This window comes from Petaurus breviceps, unplaced genomic scaffold, assembly GCF_028583685.1.
Source record: "Petaurus breviceps papuanus isolate PSGF00001 unplaced genomic scaffold, PetGlider_PUasm1.0 79, whole genome shotgun sequence".
Lineage (NCBI taxonomy): Eukaryota > Metazoa > Chordata > Mammalia > Diprotodontia > Petauridae > Petaurus > Petaurus breviceps.
The window spans coordinates 18,123,261-18,150,735 of NW_027186523.1; the positions used below are offsets into that span (position 1 = coordinate 18,123,261).

At 39.1% G+C, this 27,475-nt stretch overlaps 1 protein-coding gene across 1 annotated transcript in view; it reads right to left on the reverse strand.

Moving 5' to 3' along the window:
• FAM107B (family with sequence similarity 107 member B) overlaps positions 1-27,475 on the reverse strand; it is a 311,107-nt gene that overhangs the window by 224,855 nt on the left and 58,777 nt on the right. The window lies entirely within an intron of this gene.

Here is a 27,475-nt window from a genome sequence, read left to right on the forward strand (position 1 = left end):
AAGCTCCTACTATGTGTCAGGCACTGAGCTAAGCCATAGGAATCCAAAAAAAGGCAAAAGACAGCCCCTTCCCTTAAGGAGCTCACAATCAAATGAAGGAGATAACATGCAAACAACTGTGTATGGACAGGCTATATACAGGATAAAGAAGAATAACAATTGGGGAGGCTAGGTGGCACAGTGAATAGAGCACTGGCCCTGGAGTCAAGAAGACCTGAATTCAAATCCAGCCTCAAACATTTAACACAAAACTAGTCAAGTCACTTAACCCCAAATGTCCTACCTTTCCCCTCCAAAAAGCAAAAAAAAAAAAAGAAGAAGAAATAACAAAGTAAAGGGCAGTAAATATAGTCCTTTAAAGTAAAGAATTTTAAAATACTTAGCAAATATTAAAGCTTAAGTTACAAGTGAAATTCTGAAGAAGCCCTCAAAAATGCAACTCTACTAGCTTAGATTCTGACTTCTAAGCTGTTTTTCATTGAAGCCTCTCAAAGCACCTGTCCAATATTGACTACGGGTCCAAAAGATAAATAATGTCAGGAAGGTCATGATCTGGGAACAGCATCACTTTTGGGGTCACAAGCTAGGAACAGCTTGGTGGTTATTGCTGCTCAGTTGCCATTCAACTCTCCATGGCCCCATTTGGGGTTTTCTTGGCAAGGATACTAGAGTGACTTGCCATTGCCTTCTTCAGCTCATTTGACAGATGAGAAAACTGAGGCAAACAGGGTGAAGTCACTTGCCCAGGGGCCCACAGCTAGTAAGTGTCTGAAGCTAGATTTGATCTCAGGAAGGTGAGTCTTCCTGATTACAGGCTCAGTGCTCTATCCACTGTGCCACCTAGCTGGCCAATAGCTTGATTATCAAGCCACATTACTCTATTTGATTTTGTGAAAAGATCAATTAAAAAATTTTATAATTGTCTCAGTGAGAAGTAATGAACTAGAATGTGATTGTATAAGCAGAGAGTATAAGTTGGATGCGAGAAATGTTGTAGAAACAGAATTAATAAACTCTGTATCAGAGTTTCATCTTTTTTTCCTTCATGATAAATAAAAGGAGGATAGCAAGGTGACTCAATGGATATAGCACTGGGTCTGCAGTCAGCAAGACCTGAGTTCAAATATGACCTCTGACACATACTAGCTTTGTGACCCTGGGCAAGTCACTTAACCCTGTTTGCTTCAGTTTTCTCATCTGTAAAATGAGCTGAAAAAGGAAATGACAAAACGCTTCGGTATCTTTGCCAAGAAAACCCCAAATGGGGTCACAGAGGGTTAGACATGATTTAAAAACTACTTAATAACAAAACAATGCACATTTTGTTGCAGCTTCATGTGGTCTATATAGTATAATTTTAGAAAGAAAAAGAAAAAACAAGCAAAAAGAAATTGGCAGCAAGATCAGTTCCTAGGTCCTCCCTGGGGCATTTGACATTACAGATAAAGTTTGTCCAGAACAAGAAGATTGATAGTTCCTTTTCAGCAGGGATCCTGCCTTTTATTTCTTTTATAGCCTCCAATAGCACTTAGTCGAGTTCTTTATACATAATGAGCACTCAGTGTTCTTGGTTGATTAGGATTTAATGTTTTCAAATTGGGACAGTGTTCTGAAATAGAAATTGTCATTCTGACAGTCAACGAACCATCATAGTACCAATCCTCCCCAGAACTGGACATATTTCCACAGTGGACACAGTTTTAACTGGCCCACATACTGCCCCTGATGATGGATGGGGAGAAAGGAAGGAAGGGTCCAGGCTGCTGTCCTAATTCCTTTTCCTTCACTCATTGTCATGGTGGGATGTATTTGACTGGGAGAGTTTGGATGGGATGCAGCTTTGTCGTGGGGTAGCAGTAGGTTGGGTTGTCCTCCTATCTAAGCCAGTATCCAGCATTACTCATTAGGGTTCTCTCAAGGAACCCCCCCAAAAAAATTTGTCCCCCATTGCTGCTTGAGATTTCACAAATCAATTTTTTTTCCTCTCTGTTGAAAGATTCCTTTCATTACCTCATCTTTTAAATTGCAAATAATCCTGGGATAAGGTAATACACGAAGTCTCTAACACTCCCAGGGTGAAGTGTGAATTCACTCAGTCTTAAGACTTAAGTGAAAGCACTTGGATCCTGAAAGTCAAAAGAAAAGGAGAACAGCCTACTGCTGACTCTGTTAACAAGGGATATGGAGGTGAGGGAGGACAGGAAAGGAGACATCAATGAATGTTTCAGTTTCAGGGTTTTTAACCTGAGGATTGCAGATTTCAGGGGGGATGTGAATTTGAATGGGGAAAAAAATCACATCTTTATTTTCACTTACCTTTGAAATACTTTGTGCACTTACCTTAATATTATATATAATATATATTAATCTTATGCACTTATGAATTATATTAATCTTGTACATTTAAAAACATGATTCTGAGAAGAGGTCCATAGGCCTCACTGGAGTACTAAAGAGATCCATGATGCAAAAGAGATTGAGAAACCCCTGCTTTACAGGCTTAACCTAGTCCATGCCAATAACTCAAAAGACATAAGAAAATCAAATAACATATTCAACAGACATTTATTAAGGGCCTTTATGGGTTGTCACCTCCCCTTTAAGAATATAAGCTCCCTGATGCAGGACGTATCTTGTTTGTTTTTATACATATCCCCAGGGCTAGTCCTCCCCCAAAATCTTACCCTGTTGGGATACAGCATAAAGCCAAAGATGACTCGTAAGAATAAAATGACACAAAAAGTATTGTCAAACAAATGTATGATTAGAAAAGACAGTGGGCTGGCTAAGCAGAACTGGAGATAATGGAATGGCAACCAAGACATGGTGTTGGTACCTTGTTGTTGTTTGTCATTCATTTTCCAGAGGACCAGTGACATCACGCGTGACATCTGAACTTACACGTGAATTGGATTTAAGTGAGGTAGAGTTGCACAAAGTAGTCAGCCTCACGGTTTCTTCTTGAGTCATCTAAGACCAGTGGCAGGACAAAAATCAAGATGACTGATGATGGCCTGGAAAGCAGGACATGACCTTGGGGTCTTCAATGTCTGACTAAGCTTTAAGAGCTCCACAGTACCTGCTTCAGCTGCCTTCATGGCCATCAGAACAAATTGTTGTCATCTACCCATTTCCTGGAGGAAGTCTTCATGTGCTTGAGGTAGACATCCCCCTAACTCACTGATGGGCTTGAGGCCTAATGGTTACCTTCAACATGGTTTAACCTGTCTGCTGCGACAGATGACCTGGATGTGGCCACTGAGTATGGTAAGGCTTCCTGGAGCCATGAGTGAGAATTGAGTGAAAGGTAGATACCAAAGGTGGATGGGCAGCCCTGAAAAGGGCTCAGAAAGCCCTCACACCAAAGCTTCTAGTTCTCCTGGAACATCCCATACCCCCATTGGTACCTACAGAGTGACCAAAACATCTAGATATGGATCCTCTATGAGGGATTTTTTTTAGATTTATTGATGTATTTATTTATCTATTTTTGGCATTTCTTTTTAGAATTTTGAGTTGTAAATTCTCTCCTTCCCTCAGCCCCTTCCCCAGACATTGAGAAGGCAAGTAGTGATATCAATTATACATGTGAAATTATGTAAAACATATTTCCATATTAATCATGCTGAGGGAAAAATTGAGAAAAATAAAGTGGGGGTAAAGTATGTTTCACTCTGCATTCAAAACTCATTGGTTTTCTCTTTGGAGGGGGATAATATTTTTTCATCATGAGTCCTTTGGAATTATCTTGGATCATTGTACTGATCAGAGTAGCTAAATCTTTCATAGTTGATCATCATAATATTGCTGCTAGTGTGTACAATGTTCTCCTGGTTCTGTCCTCTTAACCCTGGATCAGTTCCTATAGGTCTTACCAGATTTTTCTGAAACCATATGCCTCTTCATTTCTTATAGCACAATAATAGTATTCTATCATAATCACAAACCACAACTTGTTCAGCCATTCCCCAATTGATGGGAATCCCTCCATTACCAATTCTTTGCCACCACAAAATGAGTTACTATAAATATTTTTGTACATATGAATTGTTTTCCTTTCTCTTTGGTCTCTTTGATACAAACCTAGCAATGGTATTGCTGGGTCACAAGGCATGCACAGTGTGATAGCCTTTTGGATATAGCTCCAAATTGTTCTGCAGAATGGTTGGACCAGTTCACACAGCTTTCTTGGCTGCCATACCCTCTTACTGTGTGATGTTAATGATATCATAAACCATTGAAATGTTTGTAAGACACTGTACTGAGTACTGAAAATTAAAAGGATGAAAATGGCGTAAGCATTTTAATGAATCAACAGGCATGTATTTAGATCCTCCACTAAGGTCCTGCCCAGATGCCTCATCATGGCAATGAAAGTGACCCAAGATTCTCCAGGTCTATGTCAGAGGTGTGTGAATCCTACCAAAGTGGGAAAGTTTTGAGCACAGACTTATTGAATGACCATAATCTGAAGACCAACCTAGTGGAGCTCCACGTGACCCATTACCACATTCTCTCCAATACCATGAATTGTTTAGCTCAATCAATTTTAAGTTGGTTGCACTCTGTGTCCATGACAGGTCTACCCACACTAAAGAAATCACTGATTCTTGATGTATTGAAGAAAATGCTGGATTTATACTTTCCGTCCAATGACTCCAGGTACTTGATCAACTTTTGAAGAAATGGTGGAGGAAATTAAGTTCACTCTACTGTGTGGCAGATGGGCAGGGTGGGGGGAAGGGGGGCCCACAGTCCTAATTGAGGAAAAGAGGTGGACAAATTTTCTTTAAATGTTTGATAGAATTCACTTGTAAATCCATCTCATCCTGGAGATATTTTTTCTAGGGAGTTCACTGATGGCTTATTCAATTTCTTTTTCTGAGATGGGGTTATTTAAGTATTTTACTTCCTTTTCTGTTAATTTGGGCAATCTATATTTTTTGTAAATATTCATCCGTTTAACTAAGATTGTCAAATTTATGGGCATATAATTGGGGGGGTAGACAACTTTTCAAGGTTCTTTTGGAGGATTTTGCAAGTGCTAAACAGTACAAATCACATTGAGAGTAGCCAGTTAGCTAGACAATTTCAGTTTCCTACACTACTAGTGTAGTTTTGGTTTTGACCAAAACTATGGAGTTTGACACAAACTCCTCTATCCACTATACCATCTAGTTACATATGGGGGCACATTCCAATGTATCCCCCAAAGCAGTAAAATGATATAAAGATGGTAGCACAGTGAGTAAAGCACCAGCCCTGGAGTCAGGAGGACCCAAGTGTGGTTCTGGCCTTGGACACAACACAAACACACACACACACAAAACTAGCCGTGTAACCCTGGGCAAGTTACTTAACCCCAATTGCCCTCCAAAAGGCAAAAAAAAAAAAAAGATATAAAGATCCCTAGTACTGCCATTCCTGTTCTCATCTATATTAATTCCTCTCAATTCTGGTACTTCTCTCTGTTAATTTTCCCTATTTGTCCTGCAGATAGCTTGTTTACATATGTTTGTTTCCTATCTCTCCCATTAGATTCTGAGCTCCTCAAGGCCAGACACTATCATCTGCTTTTTTTATTGTTGTATCACTAGCCCTTATCTCAGAGCCTGGCACATGGTAGGTTCTTAATAAATACTTATTGACTTATAGAGATAGATGTAGAAATATAATTTGTGTATAATTACAACATATTTAAATACAGTACATATGGATACCAAGTATATTTGTATATAGGTGCATTATGTGTGTGTGTGTATCTTTCATCCATCTTATACTCAATACTAAATCTTAAGCTTTATACTATTAAGCTCAAATGGGAATAACAGTAATAGCATTTTGAGGTCTGAACTGAATAAATTATTTAATTAGATGAAGCTATCTCTTAGTTGAAATCTGATTTCAGACACTTACTAGCTGTGTGACCCTGAGTAAGTCACTTAAACCTATTTGCTTCAGTTTCCTCATGATCCAAAACCAAATGATCAAAAGGTCAGACACGACCAAGAAACAAAACAAATGACAACAAAAAATCTTTTGTGATTATAGTATGCATTGCATTCTGAGTGAGCTCACGGTCTGAAAAAGTAGCTTTTTCTATTGCCAAGCTTGACTCTTCCTTGTTTTTGTGCTTACAGACAACAAGTGTACAGATTTTGCAAAAGTTCTTTTACTTTGCAAAAATTTGGTCCCTTTCTTTTGTTTTGCATTGGTAAATATTCTAGGAGTCTAATTGTAAGTTTTGTTTGAATTGGGATATAAGATAAAGACATCATATAAGTAAACTAAATCAGAAAGGGATGTTTAAGTATTCTGACTAAGAAAGTATTTAATGCTTTAGGGAGAATGACCCCATCACAGGCTTTTCACTCCTTAGGTACAGGATCAAAGTACAAATACAAGGATCACAGATTTACAGCTGGAAGGGACCTTAGAGGACATTTAGTCCAAACTCCCTAATTTTAAAGATAAAGAAACTGATGCCCAGAAAGCTTGCCCAATGTTACAGATAGATGTTACGGAGACAAGATTTAAACCCAGATCCTTTGACACCAAATCTAGGACTCTTGCCACTATGCCAAATTGTAGATTTTTCAGAGTCCTTCAAATATTCTTGTACAAATTCTTGAATAAGTGAGAAATTCACCTAAAACCCCAAACAGAACAAGCCATAATAAAGAACAGATTAAAGCTGACAAGGAAATAGCCTTGGCACACTTTGCTAAGGATACATTCAAATAACTTATAAAAGCTACTGACAAGACAAATGACACAGAAAATGACAATGAAGATGAATTTCTAGAAGGTGAGAAAACGCTTCTGGAAAAGAATGCTTCAACTTTTGATTCTCTAATTAATTTTATTGCAAGGCAGCAAATTTTACACTATCCAGGAAGTCACAAAGTAATGTTTTTTTTTTTTTGTAAGAGAAAGGATCCCATAGTCAACAGCTATAGCCCCTGTGTACATTACTGAATACCAAGTCTATGCATTTAGCCTTTTATCTGAAGCATCAAAGTACAGTGGAAAGTGGAGTGGATTGAAGGCCAGAAGATCTGAGTTCAAATACTAGTCCTGACATTTTATGATCTTGGACAAATCTCTTACTTTCCCCGGGGCTTCATTTTCCCTCATCTATACAATTAGGGAATTGAAGAAGATGGCCTCTAAGGTCCCTTTTATTTCTTGACTTACGATCCATAATCCTATTATTTCACAACATCTGTATAATGTGAACTATTCAAAGATGAGGGAAAAAAACAAGTTTATATATACTGGGTTTCTCTAATTATAAGGGAAGCAGGGTGATATGGTTGAAGGGATACTAGACAAGACCTTTGTTTGATTATCATCTTGGCCATTATTTGTGTGAACTTGTATAAGTCATATTTTTCAGTTTCCTTAGTGGTGTGATAGAGATAAGGATTTTTCCCATTAACCTTATCTCATTGGCATGTTATCAGCTCAAAGAAAATAATAATTTAGAGTCCTAGAGCTGAGAGAGACCTTAGAGTTCTTAAGGTCTATCTCCAGCCAGAAGCAAAGATATCTCGGATGACATCTCAGGATGAATGATCACCCAGCAAGGGAACTTAAGCTCGGGGAAAGGAAAAAGACTTGCCCAAGATTATACAGATATTATAGAGACCTGGAATTCAAACTTAAGTCTCCTCTAGTGTTTTGATTATCTGCTATAACTGCATAGCTTCTTATGACCCAGATTCAACAAAAACAAGATAAATTATATTCAGTGAAGTATATAGGGTCACAGCCAGAAGGGCCATCTAGAGAATCTCTTATCCAATCCTATCATCTTACAGGTGAGGAAACTGAGGCCCAAGAAGGTTAAATGACTTTTTCTATTACATAGAAAATGTGTCAAAGTCAAGATTTGAAGTTGCATCCTCTGACTTCAAAGGCAGTGTTCTTTTTATCAATTAATATACCAATCTCCCTTCACTCAGGCTGAGAATTGTATACTACATTTGAAAAAAAAAATCCATCAAAAACAGTTGAAGTTTTAATCACCTGGAAATTTCTTCATGCAAAACTTCATTTCCTTCCCAAAAGTTCAGATAAATGAAGTGTTACTCTAAGTTTACTAGTAAAATAGACAAAGTAGAATTAGCTTCTTTGTCCCTTTTAAAAGGGGGTTCAATAGGGAATATATATATACATATGAGTTTTCAACCTGAAGACAAGGAACATACAAACTGTGGAAATGGGCATCTGGGCCTGCCCAGTGACAAGCCCCGGGGAGATGAGAATAGATTACATTTAACAAAGATTTATTGATTTTCTGCTAAGCTCATCTGGAATGAGATATCCCTAGACTAGGAAACCTCTGAGAGGCAAATAGGGTACCAGGGTTCATCTTTGTATTTTGTTCCTTTTGGTGACTCTAAAACATATAATGTCTTGTTTTTCGTTACCTCATTTTGCCCCTCCAACTAAAACACTGGGAGCTGAAGTTTCAACTTAATCTAGGAGGGGGCTTGTAGTAGGTGCGATGCCTACCCTATCTTTATCCTAACTGTGGAAACTCCTGTCTCTTATATTCAGAAGTGTTCTGGTAAATGTTTAACAACCAACTCTCTTTAATATACACACACCCATATATATATATAATAACACACTTTGAAATATAATCTGCATTTTTTACATTTTCTTCACTTTCTTAAGTCTAAAGACAATCAACAAAACAATAAAGCAAGCCCAGATTTGTAGTATTTGCCGGTTTGAATGTCTCTAGTACATCTGTTTATGGGATATTGTGTTATTGAGCCAAACTCTCTACTCTTAATGGAATTTAAGTTGCCTGAGGTCAAGGGTTGTTCCACTTTCGTTTTTGCACCTCTCTGGAACCTGGCACAATGCCTGGCTCTCTGGAAGCACTGAATAAATACTTCTTGATTGATGGATCATGTGGGTTTTAAAAGCTTTTGGGGCTACCTATCCTCTGTTACGTCAAGCTAGATTTAGGAATGCCTGGGAGCTTTCCTTACTAAAGACATTGCTCACCGTAGGGGCAGAGTTATTTTAACTCTGGAAAGCAATGTCCCTTATACCGAATCAAAATCTGTCTTCCTGTGACTTCTACTCATGGATCCTTGCTCCAGAGTCACAGAAAAGAGGGATCCTACTGATTCACATGAAATTCATGGAGGCATAGACAAGTTGCTAGACCTAGTCAAGGAGGATAGTCAAACTATGAATTTTAGTTAAAATTCATTTCACAAATTGTTCATTTTCTACAAGGAAAAGAATCAGCAGCAAGCCCTTGAATGTAGAATGAGGTAGCAGAAGATGTGACAGGTGATCATAAATCAATTTCAAATCAATTAATCATCAGTTAGCATTTATTAAGTACTTAACTATGTCAGGTACTGAGCTAACTCTGGGAATACAACAGCACTTAGTATAATGCCCAGTACATAGTACTAAATATATGCTTTTCATTTATTCTTTCATTCATTCATTCACCAAATGCTTTGATAAGTGAGTTTAACTCACACTTCTGGTCAGTTTCATGGAATCATCTTGCACCTACCACCCCAATCTCTTTTCATGGCTCCCTAACAATTATGGCTATCCCCAAATGGAACGGGCTGCCCCATAAGATTTGTCGACACTCTTAAGCATTTAAGCTAGATGACCATTTGTCAGGGATCTTGTACTGAGGACATGTCCATCAATAGGGCATTGAACGACATTATCTCTACGGTCCCTTCTATCTCCCAAATACTATCACTGTGTGTGTGGGAAGAGATTTCCCAAGACAAAGAAGAGGAGACCAGAAATCTGGCAAGATATCTTAGAGAGGAAAGAGAAATACTAGTTTGTAGAGGAAATGACTAGGAGACTTCACTCACATTGATGTGATATCCATGTTTCCCTCTTTCAAGTAGGGAAATGCTGGTCTCAGAGGGGAAAAAAAGTTCATTCCTCCTCAATGATCACCAGCAGCTGGGATGTATTAAATCAACACATCACAGCCATATGCATGGGGTCTAGAGTATTTACTCATAGGCTTTTACTGTGCATCTGCTAAAATCACTTTGTTCTTCCTCTCACAAATGTGCCTCTCTGCCCACTCCCCCATGCTTCCTACTTGACAATGATATGGGAGTGTACTTGAAAAAACAAAAAAAGATTCATTGAAAAGGAATGTGAGGATCCAGAAAGAGAGTTGGCTCTGGTGTCAGAAGACCTGGATTCGAATCTCATCTCTGGTACTAGTTACCTATTTGTTCTTGGGCTTTATCTTGAGATGATGCCTGTTTGGGCAGCAGTGTCCTCTGGACATAGATGGTCTTTCAGGTCCCTTTTAGCCCTACATCTATGAACTTATGTTCAGAGGGATGCAACAAGCTTGTGGCAAAAAGAATTGATTTCCAGATTTAGGCTAAGAATACATACTAGATGGAGCAGTACCTATGATGGATGAGCCATAGGATTTAGGATTTAGTAATCTCAGAGTGGTGTGGGACATGATAGTGGTTTTCAAGTATTTGAAGATTTTCAAAGAGGAGGGATTAGATTTGAGTCTTGACCCCAGGAACTATGGGCAATAGGTAAATCAAGAGTTATTTATTAATTGCCTACTAAATTCCAGGCACTGTGCTAGGAGATAGGGATATGAATATAAAGGTGTATAATATGAAATATAAATATCAAAATCCCTGCTTTCAAGGAACTTACTAAGCAGTAGGTAGAAGTTGCAAAGAGGCTGACTTAGGCTTGAACATAAGGAAAAACTTCCTAACCCTTAGAGTTCTCTCCAAATGCATTGGGTTCCCCTAAGAGAAAGTGGGTTCTGCAAACCTGACGCCATATTGTCCTTCCTACTAGCTATCCGTGGTTCCTGTTTATTGATGACATGCTCTCTCAACCAAAGTCATGAAATGACAGATCATGAAGATCATTCATTCCCCTTTCTCACCAATGCTTTTGCATAAGACAAACCTTTGCATCATGGAGGTAATCTCTTGGGATAGGATAGGGCTCATAAATGGATAAGAATTTTATTAGCTGTTGATCAGAATTCAGAAATGAAACAGGCTTATAGCCTGACAGCCCAAGGAGTCCACCTGCTACCCAGTCTTGGGTCTGGATAGGTCTTAGAACAGAATATTTTCCCAAATTTACATCATTCACTTAGGGCTTTCTGGCAGGAATCTGAAATAACTTTTAAATCTAAATTCATGTCTCTGCTTGGGAGTCAGGGATCCTTTACATGCTCCCTCTGGAGCATCATTTCCCAAAGCTCAACTGGAGAACAGGTTTTTCAACCCCATAATGTCAATCCAACCTCGGAAAACACTGGTTTATTTACATTGCAACCAGCCACAGGGCCAAAGATGACTGGTCTGAAACAAAAGCCACCCTCTTGTGAGACTTAGGGTTTAATGATTTACAAAGCAGGAACTGGGAAAGGGCTTAAAGAGCAGCCTGGATCAAATCATTAGGCTGGAAGATCTTATCTGAAATTCCTATAACCTGCTCATGGCTGCATCTTAGAATGTAGGCATTTGGGGGAGGCGAGAGGAGGGTGTAGATTCCAATGCTTTCTGAATTTTGAAGGGACTGCTTAGGTTTTCGTTAGGCACTATTGTGCCCCCTTATGGGGTGCCTTTAGGCTGTGTGGTACAATGGGAAAAATATGGGCTCTGAAGTCACAGGAAATGAGTTCAAATCTGTCTGTTGATCCAATGTCAGGTGAGGTTGGTCAAGTGACCTGATTTCTCCAGGCCTCACTTTTCTCATCTGTAAAATGAGTTGGGATTGGACTAGATGACCTCTTAAGTCCCTTTCACCTCAAGATCCATGGTTGATGATCCTTTATTTCAGAGACAGCTAGATGGTGCAGTGGGTAGAGCTGGGCCTGAAGTCACAGATACATGAGTTTGCATCCAACCTCACTAACTTGCTATATGATTCTGGAAGCCCCTGTCTGCCTCAATTTCCTGATCTATGAAATGGGGTAATAATAGCATCTTGTGGTGAGAATAAAATAAAATAATATGCATAAGTACCCAGCACATAGCAGGCATTTAATAAATGCTTGTTTTTTCCTTCCAGGCACATATCACCCTCTGCTGCACCAACCTTCCTCCTTCCACCCCACATCCAGACAAAATTTAGAAATACTATGGGCCATTCTCCAAGGGTTCTCTTACTAGGTGACAGTTGGCTAATCCCCTCCATACTTCCATGCTAATGCGATAGGCAATGATGGTAACTTTTTTCTTGCATATGACCAGGAGTTTCCAAAGGCAGCATTTTAACCCAGAGGAGTTAATCTGCCATGGGGAATTTTAGGCACTCTGAGAGGGTAATGATATTAGAGATGATAGCTGATATGATATTAACTTTTCATTGTGTCTCAATTCATGGCATGTGGGTAAGCAATTTGAAATCATTGTCAAATCTACATTCATGGCCCCTGTGCCTACAAGTCAAACCAGACCTACAAAGAAAATGAGTTAATTACTTCATGGGATTTGGGGGAATATGACCCTAGGAGGGATAGAGGATTAGAAGGAATGGTAAGAGTATATTTGAAAATATGAATAGAGAATAGAGAAAATCTCTAGAGATGGGATGTTATAATATCAAGCCTGAGGCAGCATTGTATAATGGAAAGAGAGCTGGATTCAGAGTCAAGAAACCTGGGTTTGGGAACTCCCTGTGTGGAAACTTCTTCCACTGATTCAACTGGGCAATTTCTTTGTAATTGAGGCATTTAGTAGCTGTATGACTGCAGGCAAGTCACAGAACTACAGAATTTTAAACTTGAAGGGACCCCAGAGTGCCATGCAATGCATTCTGACCAAGAATCCCTTCTTACAACACCTCCAACAACTGGCCAAGCATCCTTTGCCTGAAGACTTCTAACGAGGGGGAAAGCCTCCCAAGTTAGTCAATTCCCTTTGGGATAGCTGTTTGGTAGGAAGTTTTCTGTTATGCTAAGCCTGAATCTGCTTCTCTGAAGTTTCAGCCCTTTGCTTCTAGTTTAGTCCTCTGAAGGCCAGACTTCTTCATGAGAACCCCTCAAACTTGAAAACAGCTATCATGTCTCCCCTAAGTCTTCCCATCTCCAGGAAAAACAACTCCAATTTTTCAAAAGATCCTCCTATTGTAGCAAAATTTTCTGTAATATTTTAAAATTTGCAACACCCTTATATATGTTTTCTCATCTGGTTCTCACAACAACCCTGTGAGGCGGGTGCTATCAATATCACTACTTTCTGGCTAAGGAAACTGAGGCAGAGAGAGGTTGAATGATATATCCAGGGTCACACAGTTACCATGTGTCTGAGGAAGGATGTGAACTCACATCTTCATGACTCCAAGTACAGGGCAATCCACTTCACCACCCGGTTGACATGGTAACATAGCATGTCATAGAATCTCTCCGGTTTTGACTCCCTACTTAACTACCTACCTTACAGGACTGTGTGGGGAAAGCACCTTACAAATCTTAAAGCTTTCTATAAATGCAAATTGTCATTAAATAAGGCATCACTCAACCCAAATCCAGAACTTCCAGCACTAGTTCTCTGAATGTAAATTAAATGGAATTGGAACAGAGACTGGAAGACTAGAGTCTGGTTAATGCCCTCCCAATTTCATAAAGGGTGGCTATTTCAAACTATAAACCAATACTCATACTTGACAGTGAATCCTGGAAAAGTTCTAGAAGGAATTATGAAATGATTATTACAAAAAGCAAGAGGTAACTGCCATGAGGTTGTAGTAGAAAAGACAAAGAGCTTAGAACCTATAAGTCAACATTCATTTATTAAGCCTTTACTCTCTGACAGCCACTGTTCTGAGCAGAGAATACAAATACAAGCAAAAAGAAAGACAGTTCCTATCTTGTCCTCAAGGGGCTTACATTCTAATGCAGAGGTGTCAAATATGTTATTGATACCACTCCTGAAGTCCAAACCACCACAAAATGTACTTAGGAAATCTTGAACAAAATTAATAAAAATACCATAGGACACAGATAACATTAATGTCTGGTTTTCCAAGTCAATATTCAGCTGGCAGGGATGCTTAGGTAGAGTTTAGTGATCCATTTTTCTATTTGAGTTTGAGTCCCCTGTTCTAATATGGAAAGACACTTCATAAAAGGAAGTTGGAGGGGTAAATCTTCCATGGTGAGAAGGCTGCTGGTGCAAAAAGAAATCCAAAGAGTCAAGAATGGAGTCCAGTAAACATGGTGGCCTGGGTAATTTTCTTAAAATGGGGGTTCCAGAAGGAACTGATCAGTCAGAGGAAAGGGTGGTATGTAGGAAGGGATATTCCTGTGTGAGAAGGTTCAAATACTAGTCCTATCCCTTCTTATTATAATAATAATATTGCTATAATTATATATGCATGTACCATACATCATATATAATGTGTATGGTATATAATTATAATCCCATACATATAATTAGTGATCGATGTCAAGTCACTTAAGCTCTTTGAGACTCAATTTCTTCATCTATAAAATAAAGATAAAAACAATAATATCCACCTCACAATGTTGTTGTGAGCATCAAATGAGCCAATGTATATAAAGTTTTTTGAAAAATAGAGTGCTGGGGCAGCTAGGTGGCACAGTGAATAGAGCACTGACCCTGGAGTCAGGAGGACCTGAGTTCAAAATCGGCCTCAGACATTTAACACTTACTAGCTGTGTGACCTTGGGCAAGTCACTTAATTCCAATTGTCCTGCCTTCCCCCCTCCAAAAAAGACCAAAAAAAAGAGTGCTATAAAAATGTGGCCTGTTAAAGCACTATGCAATTACTAGCTAATATCCTTTAAGTTCACCAAGAATGTCTAGACTAACCTCATTTTTTTTCTTTTCTTTTTTTTTAAACAGAACTATTAGATTGCTAGATCAGGAGAATTCCATCTGGATTTCAGCAAAGCAGTAAATAAATTCTCTTTAAATAATAGAATCATAAGATTCTGAGTGGAAAATCTAATCCAGTCCTTTATTTCAATTAATTTCAGCAAACATTTTTTGAGCACTTTCTGTATTCAAAGTGCTATATTAGGTGTTAAGGATTAAAAGATAAAATAAGATATATTCCTTGTCCTGAAAAAGCTTGTGATCTAGGAACGGGGGTAAGAAAAACACAAAAATAGAATTGTGCAATTTATATTATGCTAAGGACCGAGGAGAGGTCCAGATGGAGTGTCTGAGACATTCTAGATGGGAGAAAATACTTACTACTGGGGGCCATCAGATCAGGCCTTCTGGAGGAAATTACCAGTGACCTCAGCCTTGAAGGAAAAGGATTGAAATAGGTAATCTAGCTAATCTGAATATGGAGGGAGAATATTCCAGGCAAGATGAATTGACATAGACTGTATGAGAATACAGTTAAATGAGTTAATAATAATAATAGCATTTATATAACACTTTAAGGTTTGCAAAGCATTATACATAAATTACCTCATTTAATCTTCACAATAATCCAGTCAGTTAGGTGCTTGTATTATCCCCATTTTGCATATAAAGAAACTGAGATTTAGCAGTTAAGTGATTTATACTGGGTCATATAGCTGCTATGTATCTGAAATAGGACATGAACTCATCTGTTCTTGACTCCAAGGCCAGCACTCTTACCCACGGTTCCTTCAGAAAGAGTTGGCTGACCACTAATAAAGAAAGTCGATTGATAAATTGGTGAGGCTTAGATGGAGATCTCCAGGTGCTACAGGCTCTGTCCTTAGCTCTCTGATTTTATTAATGACTTAGATGAAGGCATAGATGGTGCCTTTATTGAATGAATAAGCATGAGAGAAGAAAGCAATCTTCATTCTTAAATCTCTTCACCAGTCAAAATAAAAAGAAAGCTAGATTATCCAAATGTTTTAAGAGTGACTCAGTCTAAAGTCTCAGCCAGGTCCCAAGCTAGAACCTAAAAGGGTCTAACCTTAATAGAGTTAAAATAAAAATCTGAACACCCTCAGTTTGGGGGCAACTAAATAAGGAAAACACCAACCTGATAGAATATCTGAATAATGGTGAGAATTCTAATTAGAACCTAGGGAAACCTAGGTTGCAGAGTTGTATAAATATGCACATACTGTTTCCATTATGTGTAGCAAATGGAATTTCATGTCTAAGTTTCCAGTTCATGACGTGGGGAGACAGGAAGGGAAGGGTCCATATCTAGACTGGGGAGGAAATATCTCTGAATCACTAACTTCATAGCAGATTCATTAACAACTTGATTTACTGACATCAATGTATGTAGGTGGGATGAAGGGGAGTGAATTCTCATGAAATTAAAAACTCTCCCAAAGAAACTAGCATCTAATGATTAAATATGGGACTATAATTTTCCATCAATGAGGCTTAAGTAGAGGGACTTAGCAAGTATTACCTACAAGACTTCCATAAAATATGGTGAATGATACGTGAAGATTAGGCTAGTTTTATGTATTTAAAGTCATGCTGTTTATTCTGGTTCAGAGCCCACTTTAACAAATGATGCTTAAGGTAAGCATTCAGGGATAGAATATTCTTCACAATGCGATTAACTTTCAAATATCAGAATGTTAGTGAAAACAGAGCTAGGGATCTCTTTCTTCCAGTCCTATCTTATTAAACATAGCTGCTTCTTATACCTTGCACTCAGGAACTAGACACATGTAATTCCAGGCTTGGATTTATCCTTTCATGATTTTGGATAAGACACTGTGCCTTTATTTTCTCTTTTTCAAAAATGAAAACACCTACCTAATGCAAAGGACTATCATTGAGGGGGAAAGTAGATAATAGTTAAAAATTAATTTGACAGTATAAAGATGTCCATTCTAATCCTACTGAAGACACAGAAAAAGATGATTTTAGAATATAATAGGAATATCTTATTAATCTTAACAAGTCACCCTTAAGATTAATAATTATGATTAATAATTAATTAAGATTAATAATAAGATCACTATACACAATCTTTCTTCCTAGAAACTTAAAAAATTTTTTCTACATTGTTTAAAACAATATAATATTCCTAAGAATTAAGAGGGATAAGAGGACCTCATTTTATCAAATTGGTTATCAAATTGGCCTGTTAGTTTACCCAAGGTCTCACTAATTTACTTAAGGTTTCACAGCACAAAATAGAATAAATAAATTAATTAATTCTCCCTTACCATTGCCCCAATTGAAAATTATCAAATAGGTCTTTCTGTGACTTGCAAGCACCACCTTCCACCCTCTGTTGAACCTTTCCAAAACCATCCAACATTTGACTGAACAATCATTTCCCTCTGATCCAGAAGAGTAAGAGTACTAACAATCTGTACCTAGGACAAGCGGCATGACATAGAAATATGAGCCTGATTCAGGTAAAGGGATGGTGGATCCCAGAGAAACTTCAAGGCCAGAGAGTAGGGAGAATCAAGCCGCTGCCAAGGAGTAAGGACAGGGATGAATAAGGTGGGGCTGGTCCAGGCAGAAGCTCGCCCAGGTTATGGTTACTACCTGGTTGCTAAATAGATCTAAGTGGTTTCTGTGCAGCTAAAAAACTAACATTGCAGTCAAGGGAACTTCAAGGAACACCCTTTATTAATCAGCCCTAGGTAATGATTCTGAACATGAAAATGACAACTATCAGCATGCTAATGGGTGTGGATCTATATAAATGTGCACCTATATAAATTGCACTATGCAATCACTAGCTAATATTTCTTTAAGTTCCCCAAGAATGTCATGTTAGACTAACCTCATTTCTTCTGACCAATTTCACGGTCCTTAGACAAGCAAGGATCGACAGAAACATCACTGGTTTCAGAGGTAGAGGTCCTGTGCTAGGCTTCTGGTTCTTAATCTTACTAGTATTGGTCTTACCTTGGGCAACTCTGGACCTCTTTCTCCTCATATGTGAAACAAAGGAGTTAAATGAAACAGCTTCAAAGGCCTCTTCCAGCTCTAACATTTTGTGATTCTAATGTTCAGAAATCAGGTGGCATTGAAACTTTTTGTGCAATTGCATGCTGTTAATGAGATGTTTCTTTTAACCTTTTGAAAGTGGGACAGTATCATGGAAGAAGGGCTGGATTGAGAGTCAGAGGACCTGAAATCAAGCCTTGACTTTGCCACTTTCTCAAGTTTTACCTTACCCTTATCTCTCTTAGCCTCAGTTTCCTCTTCTATGTCAAATGAAGGAAGTCAGACTAGGTGGTCTCTATGAGTCCTTTCAACCCTAAATCTTTTAACCTAATGAAAGCTATTAAAACACTTTTCTCCCTCTCTCACCTTCAGTGAAAAAAAAAAAACTCCATTTAGCAAAGGCCAGCTCCTCTCTGCCCTGCCCTAGCACATTAATCCATTGCTTTTTATTGCTCTAAATGAATTTCCCCTTTGATTTCCCTTGAAGTGTCAGTAAACAGCTCCTGCATTTTTTTCTGTGCTCAATGAGTTCATTCTTTCTAATTAGACAAAGCAGCGAAGTTGTTTGGAAAGGCTTTTCTATAATGTATGAAGGGAACGTCAATGCCAAAAATGAAAAACAGAGCAAAAGAAACTGTAACGTGGCAAAGTGAAATTTCTGTGTTATTAATGTCAGATGTATACGGTTACAGAAATCTCTTCTTCCTGTGCTGCCCACAGCAATCCTCCTTGGAGTGCCTTCCTCCAAGCATTTGGAGATCATTTTTGTGGGGGTCTACAGGGTTGGTCACAGCTGAGCTTTGAATTCCATTTCCTAGTATTCTAGCTATTATTTGACTGAAAGCAATGGTATGCTGATAAAATGTTTAACAACTGGCTCTCCAAGAAAAAAACGTTAGTACAACACATTTTTAAATTTAGTCTTCATTATTAACATTTTTTTCATCAATTTCTTAAGTCTAGTTTGGGAGTTGACAAACTACAGGAGTCAGTAGGCTTTACTTGACCACCAAAAAGATCCATGACCAAAAATAAAAACAAAAACATTAAGAACCCCTTCTTTAAAGACTGTAGCATTTGAACTGCTGCCTTCCTCCCAATCCTAAAATTCTGTGATCTCCCCTTCAACATCCCTACTCTCTAAGGGGTCATCCACACACCACACATTCGGACAATTGTTTAGAGTGCTAAGCTCCTTTTATTAGGATGTGAGGAAATCTCAGTGGAGCAAGTATCTTTGCAGGCACAGAGATAATTCCTTGAGAACAGTTGGATTTAGTTTCACACAGCAGTCATTTGTTTACATCCATCTTTCTGCTTCACTTTCAAGTTCTATCACTACCTCTACCCCTAGTCCAAACTTGAGCCCTCTGTCTCCTAGCTTCTCTGGTTTCTGAGAAAGTAAACTCCTTTTGGACTTTGTTTTTCTATAATCTCATATTTAAGTTCTGGTTAGATGACATCTAAGACCACCCCTAAGACACCCCCCCCCAAGCTATGGAAGATGCTTTCCTAATCTGCCACTGAGAGAAATCTCCCCCAATCTAATCACTTTTTCTTTCCCTTTATGCCTAGCTAGACAAATTCATTACAGTGGCTGCTTCCTGTTTCTCAGGCTGTTTGCTCTGGTCAGAGAATGTACACGCCATTTTTTTTTTTACTATCCTTGAAACCTTTCCACCATTGATCAAATCATCCTGCTTTCTGACCTCCAGTTTCCCTTAAGAGCTTCCTGTTTCTTTTTTTAAGAATTATTTCCACCCTCCCTTGCTCCCCAACTCGCCTACTCAGCTGTCATATCCTGGATATCTATCCTTGACCCTTCCTGTGCCTATCAAACAACCCTTAATAAAGACAAACATCAAAATATCCAAAAAAACCTCTTGTTTATACCATGATGACCCTTGCCCCAGTTAGATGGTAAGTTTAGATACACATGTATGGGTGGTTGGGAGTGGATTATAGAGTTTTGCCATAATGAAGGGGGCAGTCAAACTAACAACCCAAATACCATGTATAATGCAGAAGTTATTTATACTTGGTTTTGGCATACATCCTAGAGTTACATTTTTGCTTAATATTAAAATTAGTTTTCATTCTCTAACTTCACATTGATTGACAACAGGGGACAGTGAGCCAGGGCAGTAGCAAGGAGAAACCATTCTGAAATTTAAAATGCGCCATTGATTATCTAAGTAAATAAGCCACATGTAGATAAGTAAGATTTGACCATGTAAATTATAAAATACATATATGCACTACAATGGGAGGGCAGATTTCTTACCAGATGTCCCATCTGTTCAAAGAGCTGATCAATGTGTAACTTATAATTTCATTTTACAAGAGTGACGGTGGAAAAAAAAAGTGACAGTGATAGTAGGAAAAGGGCTGTATGGTGAGTCAGGAGACCTGTTTCTGAACCCTTTCTGACAATTATTCTGCCCATGGGCAAGCCATTGAACATCTCTAAGCCTTTCTTCTTCTGTAAAATGGAAATAATAATACTTGTACTCCCTCATTCTCAGGCAGGAGCTTTAAAACACCATATAAATGGGTATTATTATTATTCAAACCCTCTTGGATAGCCCAGATTTCTTATAGGAATTATTAGCTATCTGCTTACAATTTGTGTACTGTCTCATGTTCCTAAACTTAGAATCTTCATATTGAACCATGCCAGAAGGAAATACTAGCTCTGTGAGGCTTCACAAAAATTCTTAAAAGAACATTGAAAACAGGGAGAAAGACAAAAAAGAAAAGAAAAATCCAGTAGATTCCTAGAATCACAGAATTTCAGAGTCGGAAAGCACTCACTGGCCACCTAGTCCAACTCATACCTGGAAAAAAAAATACTTCCTACAACGAATGTGGCAAATGGTCACAAAACCATTATCTGAAGACCTTCAGGAACTCATTAAGTACTGAGAAGCCTATTCCTCTTTTGCAAAGTGCTAAAGAAAATTTTCTCTACGTCACACTTAAATTCATCTCTGTAATTTCCATTCATTGCTCCAGGTCCTGTCGTTTGGGGTGAAATAGAACAAATCTAATCTGGCATGTGGCAAATTTTTAAATACTTGAAGACAGCTATTGTGTCTCAACCGAGTCCTTTATTCTTTAGGTTAAATGTTAGTCTTTCTTCCAAATGAACATCCTATGATATGAACTCAAGGTCCTTCACCATCTTGGTTTTCTTCCTTGGGACCCTTTCCAGTTTACTAAGTCGACAAGCATTTATCAAGCACCTACTATGTGCCAGTTAATGTGTTAAGCAAAAAAACCATCAATTCTCTCAATGATCTTGCGGTTGTTGTTAAAATGTAGCATCTAAGAATGACCATAATGCTCCATATATGGTCTGACCAGTAGAGAGCATTGTTGTTGTTTAACTGTTTTTCAGTCATGTCTGACTCTTTGTGACCCCATTTGAGGTTTTCTTGGCAAAGATACTGGGACGGTTTGTCATTTCCTTCTCCAGTTCATTTTACAGATGAGGAAACTGAGGCAAACAGGATTAAGTGACTTGTCCAGCATCACATGGCTAGTATCTGAGGCCAGATTTGAACTCAGGAAGATAAGTCTTCCTGATCCAGACTCTGCACTCTTATCTACTGCACCACCTAGCTGTAGCATGATTATTACCTCTTTATTTCTAAAAGCTGCAGTTCTTTTTGAATCATAGAATCAGATTTAGAACTGAAAGTGACCCTAGAGGTTATCTGGTCAAAATGTTTCATTTTGTCAGATGAAGAAACTGGCCCAGGAAGGTTAAAAGATTTTCCTAACATTACAGAAGTCAAAGATGACAGTATTTGAACCCAACTCCACTGGTTCCAAATTCAGTATTTTTGCCACTGCACCACATTGCCTCTTAATGTGACCCAAGAATCAATTCAAAGCTTCCTTCTGATACTTACTACCTATGTAACACTGGGCAATTTACCTCCCTTCTCTGGGCTTCATTTTTCTTATCTGCAAAGTGGTAAGTTGGACCAGATGTCCACTGAGGTCTTTCCAGCCCTAAATCTGTGATCCTATGTCATTAGCTAAAATGGACATGGGATGTGGGGGATGTTCTGAGAGGCAGTGTCCAGAGGAGGGAACTCTACATGGAGTAGACCTGGAATACTGTTTTCCATTCTGGGTACCACATTTTATGAAGGACCTTGACAAACCAGAGAGCTTCCAGAAGATGGTAAACAGAATGGTGAGGGGACTTGAAACCATGCTCTATGAAGATCATTTAAACAAACAAGAAATGCTTAGCCTAAAAAAGAAGACTTTGGGAGTCCAGGTGAACTGTCTTGAAGTATTTTAAGGACTGTCCCATGGAATCCATTCAAGACTAGGCTGAAGAGGCACCCCCTACAGAGGGGCTTTCCTGATTCCTTGTCTTTGAGCTTGGGAACATGATCCTGGGGAAAATATAACAGTCATTTCTAAGACAAAGGCAAGGAGAAGCAAAGGCCCACAACAAATGTTTGGATGATCAATCCATACATCACCCATAACTTCAAAAAGCTCCAAGGAAACAACATCTTGATGAGTTCAACTCCAGTGAATCAGAAACATTTGATCTGGATTTATACTTTCAAAGGTTGAACTTGGAAAAAAAAGGGAGAAAAAGTTAATTCTGGGGAACTTTGAATCCACAACGCCATACCTGAGAGGGTATTTGAAGAAGCTCACTTGGTTCTTTTTTTTATCCCCATCACTCGCGTTGGTTCCTCGCACCCTGCTTTTCCCTCTGAAGTCACATTCCTCAAACCAATTTCTTAGTGAGACCTGAGTTTAAGATTAGGTTTGTTTTAAGTTTATCTGAACCTGAAATTTCTACTTGAAAATGGAATAAGTCTCAGGGATGACTCAGGGCTTTGGTTTCCTCATCTGCACTGTTCCTTCTAGCTTGAAAACTTATGAATCTATGGGTGCCCTCTTTACTCCTAAAAATTATGCCATTACTGTAAAAAGTCCTAGATTTGGAGTTGGAGGACCTGGGTTTGAATGCCAGCTCTTCCAGGAATTATCTTTATGATTTGGGCAAATCACTTGGGTTCTCTGTGCCTCAGTTTCCTCATCTGTAAAATGAAAGAATAAGACTAGGTAGCCTCTAAGGCTCAATTCAATAAAGGATGTTCAATAACTTCTATGTCCCTCATTTCCTAATTAGCTTTCTATATATGAGTTCACATGGGGCTACCTGTAGATCTTTTATGTGTAATCCTTTCAGGAGTCTGATGAAGCCTGAGGACCTCTTCTCAGAATAAAGTTCTTAAATGATTAAAATAAAATGTGTAGGATTGCAAAGGAAACTAATAATATATTGAAACTCAGTTGTCAAAATTTTTTAAAAGTTCATACGCCCCAGGTTAAGAACTCTTGCTCTACAGGTGGTATTATTTACTGAAAAGAGTTCCAAATAAAAATTATAGGAAGAGACTTGCATTCTAGCCCTGGCACCTAGGACATGTTGTTTAATGCCTCTGTGCCTTAACAGACTTATCTATAATATGAAGGACTAGATGATGTCAGAAATTCTTCTCTACCTCTAAGAGGAAGGAAATTGAGCACTGCCCTGAGATGCCCTGAAGGGCAGGCATACAGACTGCTTAAGAAAGATCCTCATGATTCCTGCCCTGGACACCAGGATTCTTAGTTAAATGCCAAAACCCTATTCTGTGTTCTTAAGAAAGAAACTTAAACTTGGTTCAGGAGACTTCAGGGTCAACACTGCTGAGGCAAGGAAAACTGCAGCTGAAACTCAGGGATGGAATTTCCTTTAAAAACCTCTAGAATCCCAAATGAAGGGCAAAAGTGCTGGAGTATTTTACTGTGGATCCACCCTCTCTGCGATTATTTTGTTCCTTTTTCCCTCCCCTCCTCTGTGCATTTGTGGAATTACTACCTCCCCCACCTCCTCCAACTCCCCCACCCAAGCTGGTTTGATTCTTAAAGGAAACAGCACAGTGCAGTAGAATGAGCTCTCACTCTGAAGATATAGGCTGGCTCCAACCTCAGCTCTGGAGGGTACCATCTAGGTCACCTTCGGTAAGTCCTTTAACTTCCCTGGGCCTCAGTTTCCTCATCTAAAGATTAAGAGAATTGGGGGCAGCCAGGTAGCACAGCGAGTAAGAGCACCGGCCCCAGTGTAGGGATGACCTGGGGATCGAATCTGGGCTCAGATACTTAGCACCATACCCAGAAATAACTGGCCGTGTAACCTTGAGCAAGTTACCCCCAATTGCTTTTAAAAAAATAATAAATAAAGATTAAGAGAATTGGATTAAATGACATCTGAAATTGCTTCCAGGTGATCAATGATCTGTGTTCTTCTTGTCAAATACACAAGGCATATAGACATATCTATGCACAGTGTTCTAGTCTGGACCAGAGTGACAAACTAGATTATGCTTTGATACTTTTAAAATAAGGTACATTAGTCCAAATTTCACCACTCAAAGTTTCTCCATGGAACTAAACCTGTAACAGTAAACCTCCTTTCTTTTCTTTTTTTCTTTCCTTTTTTTTGTATCTAGTAGTAGGGGTCAAAAATGGAAAGCCAAAGTAATTGGAAATCTATCTATGGTGCTCTCTGGACAGATCTGAAGGGATAACCTAGAGAGAAATATCCCTGGATTATTGATTCCAAATGATGAGGGAGTCCAGCTGGGTTAACAGGGTAATTTAGGTCATCAATCCTTCAGGGAGGGCCACAAGAATTACATCCATGCTCTTTTGTCAACAGCTTCCCCTACCCTGGTGTACAATTAAGAGACTAGAATATTAGGTTCCCTTCATTTAGTGAGGTTACAAGGTCACAGGCAGGGTTTCACTCCCACGACTGCTGTGATTTATTATAGAAATCCAGAGTGTTGAGAGGAAGCCCACAGGCAGACGTCCAAAGAAACCAAAGCAAAACAGAATCTTCCTGAGGATACAGCACTTAGGCTCCACTACTCTAAGGGTCTGGGATTTTAGTCAGTGTGGCTGCTCCCTTAATTGGAATAGATTGTGACCCTTCTATGACTTAAGAAATTTAATAAGTTGATATGGTAAAAAAAAAAATCATTTAGTGATTAACTTTTTGATGATGAGGCCCTTCAATATGGCTGGGCTGGTCTTCAAATAATAGACATGCCGTCTGTTACCAGACTAATACAAACCCTTTCCAGAATATCAGGTCTTGGCAGAGGATGAGTTCCACTGACAGCCTTCAGGAACCTTCAGGTCACCTCCATGCCCCAGTGAGCCAGCCACCAGAGTGGAACTTTAGCAGAGGAAACTACATAGCAATTATAATGCCACTAAGGCAGCCAGGTGGCGTTGGTTGGTTGGTTGTTGTCCTTCATAATCGAAGAGGAGCAAAATGACATCTCTATGTTGAAGTCAAGGTCCAGTGTGTGCAACTGTGGCTGATCAGACCGATATGCGCTCTGAAGGCTCCCACGGGTCAGGCACAAATAGTGCACGTGAACATTTGGAGTGGAGATATCTCTAAATTTGTGCATCTCACATTTCCGCTTGGCTCAGGGAGCACAGTGCCTTCTTTGAGGCAAATCCACTATGCTCGGTGTTTGCCAGATCTCCCATGCCTCACAATCTATCCCAAAGGTCATAGAGACCTTGAGTGTGTCCTTGCAAACTTGTATACCAGGTGGTGTAGTACACAGTATTAGACTTGATATTAGTGAGACCTGAATTTGGACTGATCCAGACACTTATAAGCTGCATGCCCCTGGATGAGTCAGACAGGCAGGCAACCTGCATTTATTAATCTGTCAGGCACTGTGGTAAAAAACATGGCCTCTTACCTTATGGAGATCACATTCTGAAGGGGAGGAGCAACATGCAAACTACCATGTATGTACAAGTTATATGCATGTTAGTTTTCTCTTTGTAAAATGGGGATTATGATAGTACCTTTCTTACAGGATTGTTGTGAGGTTCACAAGAGATGCACTTGGTAAATCTTTTTTTTTTTTTTTGCTTTTTGTAGGGCAGTTGGGGATAAGTGACTTGCCCAAGGTCACACGGCTCTTTTTTGTGTTAAGTGTCTGAGGCCTGATCCGAACCCAGGTCCTCCTGACTCCGGGCCGGTGCTCTATTCACTGCGCCACCTAGCTGCCCCCTCACTTTGTAAATTTTAAAGTACTATAAATGTTAGCTATTACCTATCCATCTTATGGTCTACTCTCACCAACACAAAACACTTTTCAAACATGATTTTCCTCAGTCTTATTTCCCAGAAAGAGAAGTAGAAAAATGAGTATTATCTGACTTGATGTTCCTGGTTTCTCCCCCCTGCTTCTGCTGCTGTTGTTTCACCCCATCCAAACTTGACCAGCAGAGGCCATGACTGGAAATAGCTAAGCCATTCAGCTCTGTACTTTGTAGGACCTTGTGGCCTCATCTTTACCCCCTCCATTTTCTGTCCTGCCTGCTTCTCAGGTACCCTTTCCTTCCTACACACCTCTTTTCTACCTCTTTCTTTGAAAACTGTAATAAAATCAGGTCCTTTGCTTCTGGAAAGGACAAGTCAGTGTTCAATAGATCAACTGACTATTTTTGTGACTTCTCAGACAATAATTCCCTTCTAAGACCACCATTCCCCTACACATGTTGTCTCTCCCGATTAGAATGTGCCTCTTAAGGACATGCACTATTTCACTTTTAAACTTATATACTCCATAAGTAGCCTACTCCACTTTCAGATTGCTGTAACTCCTAAAGCATTTTTCCTTAAGTGGACACAAATTCAACAAAATCTGGTGGGTGGGAAGCAAGAGGAAGATCATGACCTCCTTCCTTCCTACAGTCGGATCCTATTTTCAAGAGCTCCAAATCAAATTATTCAAGCTTATTCCAAACCCAGAGCATTATTGCTTATGGAGGTATTGGGTTCCTCCTCAATGTCTTTAAGCAAAGGCTGGAAAACTTTTTTTCTTTCTTTTCTCTTCCTTCCTTCCTTTCTTCCTTCTTTCCTTCCTTCCTTCCTTCCTTCCTTCTTCCTTCCTTCCTTCCTTCCTTCCTTCCTTCCTTCCTTCCTTCTTTTCTTCCACAAAGGATATAATAATAACATCTGCCAGTACTCTGCCAAAAGGAATGCAAATTTTGATCCCTGAAAACTTTTTTTCTTAAGGACCATGCCTTAAACCTAAATCACTCTGGCTATCAGTGACTAACCAACAATAGGTCCCAGGTCAAACCCTACTTGGTCATTGTTTGGGCCCTGATTGACTCAGAATGAATGTAAATAGCAATTATTTCTTTTTTCACCAGAAACTCTAAGGGTCTTTCCCTCCCAGATTGATTTTTTTTTAACTGGGTATAGAGACCATTCTCTACCTCAATTCTTACCTAGACTTAATCACTGAATGGGCATTGCCTCAGGCAACCTGAGACCTGTTCAAGACCTTAGCTTTAAAAGGCCAAAGTTTCCCACTGCATCCAGGGCCATCTCCAGTCATCCTGATCCACATTTCACCACTGAACCCAGATAGCTTGGAGGAGAAAGTGAGGCTGGTGACTTTGCACAGCCCTCCCTCACTTAAATCCAATTCACTTGC